A 4,556-nucleotide genomic window follows, 5' to 3' on the forward strand; every position below is an offset into this window, starting at 1 on the left:
ATGTTGGCTATTGAGCCAGCTTGTACACAGGTAGGCCCTGTGTCATCAGGCATGGGTATTAGTGTTAGTAATGCTGGGTTGTTTTGTTACACAACCATGTTGTGTGTCGGCGCCAGGGGCGGGATGGTTTGGTGGACGTTTCACTGCAGTGAACGGGTTCCAAACGGTCCTGGAAGCGTGCTGTTAAACAACTAATGCTAATGCTATGTGCTAATGCTAATGCTACATGCTAACACTACTGCTACGCTGTTCTAATGTCTCTGCCGTGGGATGTTGCTGCTTTTCCCTCCTCTTGCCCGGTTCATCAATGAAGGTCAGTCGGTAGCTAATGTGGGGGTTTTGCTGAGTCCTATTTTACCCTTTTTACGGGTAAATGGGTTGTCAACAAGGTGTGCCATGACTAGGTAGACCTAGCCAGGTAGCGGACAGCTCTGGTCAACGAGATCCAATCTCTGTGGACGAAGCAAGCCATCGTTGTGGCGTTCTCCTCCCGGTGTTCTCTGGTGCCTGAGAAATCGGGAGGGGGGGGTGTCAGACCCATGCTGGACCTGTCCCATGGGAAGGTTCAGCATTTTTTGGATCGTCTCCTACCTGTTGAACACTGTCAGGTGGGGGTCTGGTTCTCCTCCAGAGACCTGTAGGATGCGTATTCGCATCTCCGATCTTCCATCCTAGGGCTTACCTATGCTTCCTTTGCAGGGTTAGCGTATGAGTACCAGAGGCTGCCGTTCGGTTTTCTCTGGCTCCCCGCATCTTCACCAAGTGCGTGGAGGCCGCACTGGGGCCTCTGCGTCGTCAGGGGTTACGAAGTGTATTCTGCCCTGACGACGTTCTGGTCCTTCGCGGTCAAGATGGATCGTCGGGTCTCGTACCAGGCAGGTCCCTGCCAGCCTGGGGTTTGCTGTAGACTGGAAGTAGAGTACTCCTCTTCCCAGTCAACGGTTGGAGTGCTATGGGCATCCCTCTCAGAACGTGTTGTCGACACGCTCGGGAGGTTCCGTCCTAGGACGGTTACGGCGCTGTCTCACGTCACGTTTTTTCACCGACGCCTCCCTCGCTGGTGACGCGTCGGGCCAACGCAGTAGGGGGCAGCTGGCAAACCATGCGGCCCGGTCTGCACTACGTTCAATGTGTTGGTATTGAAAGCGGTCCTTCTGGTCCTCAAACGGTGGTGATCAGGACGGACAATACGACGTCAGTGTCGTATATCGACAGACAGGGAGGAGTACGCTCCCCCCGTCTGCACCAGGCGGCGGGCGGCTGGCTATGGGCGTCCTCCATCTGCGCGGCCTGAGGGCTCCCCACATCCCCGGCAGGGTGAATGTGGGTACAGGTGTACTGTCGCGGGGCGGTCCTCATCCTGACGGGTGGGGATTACGTCCGGACATAGCCAGGCAGGTCTGGGACCAATGCCGTCCCGCCTGGGATTCTTCCCCATACATCTGTTAGGTCAGTTGTTGGGAGGGGTACGTTGAGGGGCGCAGGGTCTTGATCCTGATGGCGCCGGACCGGGGCGCAGCTGTGTGGTTCCCGGTCCTGATCCAGCTACTGGTAGTCTGGAGAGGATGGACCCTTCTGTGGTTGATACCATCCGGAATGCGCATGCTTCCTCCACTGTCGCGCTTACGCGGGCAGATGGCGTATGTTCCAAGTGTGGTGTAAGGCGGGGGGCCGGGACCCAGTCTCCTGCCCCCTGGATGCTGTCCTTAGTTACCTCCAGTCTCTCCTTGTTAAGCCGGTGCAACGCTCTTTGGCTCCGAGTTGGGATCTTCGATTGGTCCTCGGTCGGTTGTCCTTGGCCCCGTTTGAGCCTCTTGAGCAAGCGCCGTTGGAACAGCTGTCGTTCAAGACCGCGTTCTTACTGGCCGTCACCTCCGCTGAACGCGTGGGTGTGCTTTGTGCTCTCTCGGTACGACCAGAGTGCCTGTCTTTCGTTCCGATTGCGGTGCCACTAATCCTGCCTTCGTGCCTAAAAATGTCCGGAGTTCTCCGCTCCAGGGATATTGTGGTTCAGGCGTTTCGTCCGCCTCCTCACGCTAGTGAGTTAGATGCGGGCCTTCACCTGTCATGTCCGGTCCGTGCTTTGGGTATTTACCTCAGCCGTACTCAGGACCTCAGGGTTACAGATCAGCTTTTGTCTGTCACGGTGGTTCTCGTGCCGGTAAGGCACTATCGAAACAGCGCCTGTCCCATTGGTTGTGCGAGGGCATTGCCCTCTGCTACACGTTGGCCGGGCTGGATCCCCCTGGGGGCGTCAGGGCGCACTCCACTCGTGGGGTGGCTGCCTCTGCCGCTCTCCTGGGTGGGGCCTCGGTGGAGGACATCTGTGCTGCAGCTTCATGGTCCTCCCCGGGCCCCTTTGTAAGGTTTTACCTCATGGACATGACCGGGGGTTCTGTCTCCCAGGCGGTTCTGGGGTCTGTGGCCTTTCCTGCTTCCCGTCCGTTGGTAGGGTAGCAGGAGTGTGTGGGTATGGGCCACAGTGTGTTAGGTCACACGTGGTTCCGCCTGTGCTGTGTGTTCAAGGGGTTCTAGTTCCCTCTTGCTCGCATTCAGGTGAATGAATGAATGAATGAATGAATGAATGAATGAATGAATGAATTAATGAATGAATGAATGAATGAATGAATGAATGAATGAATGAATGAATGAATGAATGAAAACTTTATTTAACAGATTGCAGAATGGGTACAATACAGTACGGCTCAATACATACAATTGTTAAGGGGATGCAGACCTGAGAAAGACGTTTGTCTTGTTTCCATCAGGGTCCCCCATTTTCAATTCATATAGACATTTATGACATACACAACATACATGACATTTATGGCATAGGGACATATAGGTATTTGGTACTGATACATTTGTGACATAAGCGGTATTCAAATATACAGTACTGTTACCCCTAGATCCTGACAGAGTATATACATATGATGGGGAGGGGACTGTACATTAGGAGGGGGTGGGTGGGTGGGAGGGAAATATACATACGGCGGGGAGGGAATGCGGTGGGGAGGAGACTGTCTATTAGGAGGTGGTGGGGGTTTTGGGCATTTACGGTGGCCAGTTTCGAATTGCAGCCTCCCGTAGGTGCTCTTTAAGAGCGGTTTTGAATGTGGGCAGGGATTCACATTCCTTTACAGCTTTGGGTAGGGCGTTCCACATTGTTGTGGCATAATTGCGAAACGTGTTTAGTCCCTTGTTTGAGCCGAATCTGGGTTTAACATGATTTGTTGAGCTTCCTCTGGTGTAGTGGTTGTGGTATTCACTGACCTTTGGGAAGTATTTTGACATGTACATGGGCACCCCGGTCGTATAGTGTATCTTGTAGACCAGGCCCATTGCAAGTTGCTGTACTCTGTCGTCTACTCTAAGCCATCCTAGGTTGTCAAAGTGGGCAGGGGTGAGGTGGGTTCTGGGGTTCAGGTCAAGTAGTAGTCTGACCAGTTTGTTTTGTGATGTTTGTAATTTTGTTTTAAGCGCCTTTGAGGTGCTTTGGTACCATGAGGTGCACGCATAGTCATAGTACCCTTGAATGAGTGCTCCTGCCAGAGTCTTCAGGGTATTCTTGTTTACCAGAGAGGAGATCCGGTACAAGAATCTAGTTCGTTGGTTGACTTTTTTTATTACATTGGATGCCATTTTGTCACAGGAAAGATTTGCCTCTAGGATGGAACCCAGGTAGGTAATTTCGTCTTTCCTTGTGACAATATTGTCACCCACTGTAACTGAGAAGCCGTCGGTCTTGCTGAGTTTGTTATTTGAACCGAAGAGAATGGACTCTGTTTTGCCCATGTGTAATGATAGTTTGTTATCAGCGAGCCATATGCAGATTTTGCCTAGTTCCGTGCTGAGGGTTTTTTCAACCTGCAACTTGTTCTTGTCAGAGACCAGCAGGGCTGAGTCGTCCGCAAACAGGAACAAGTTGCAGTCACAGGCTGACGACATGTCATTTGCATAAATTAGGAAGAGTAGCGGTCCTAGTATGCTTCCTTGTGAAACACCACAGCTCACTGTGAGGGGGGGGGATAGAGTACCGTTTACCTCTACCATCTGTTCTCTCCCCTCCAGGTAGGATTGCATCCAGCTCACTGATAAGCAGTGATGCCACAGAGTAATCCGATTACTGATTACTGATTACTCCTTTAAAAAGTAATCCAAGTTACTTTACTGATTACTTGATTATCAGAGTAACTTAGTTACTTTGAAAGTAACTAGGTTACAAAGTCGTCGTCGTTCCCCCAACAGTTTTTTTTTAAACGCTTTATTGAAAGTGCATAAATTGTTTTTAACTTGTTTCTCTGCACATAACGTAAATTGTTAAACTAGTGCTTCAGCTTCTGTACCATCAAGTATGGTAAAGCAAGAGTCTATGATGCTCACAGCATTAGAGCAGCCAGCCAGTGGTTTTACAAAACCAGTGTATCCATTCACATCTAACAAATGCAGGCTGAACTATTCAATTATATCAACTGTAACTATTAAATTGTTTTTATAAATGTCTCTCTATAAACATACAATCAGTCTCTCTTTAACATGTAAATTAACTGTAAATC

The sequence above is a fragment of the Notolepis coatsorum genome (genome assembly GCF_963971535.1).
Source record: "Notolepis coatsorum genome assembly, chromosome: 5".
NCBI classification, from domain to species: domain Eukaryota; kingdom Metazoa; phylum Chordata; class Actinopteri; order Aulopiformes; family Paralepididae; genus Notolepis; species Notolepis coatsorum.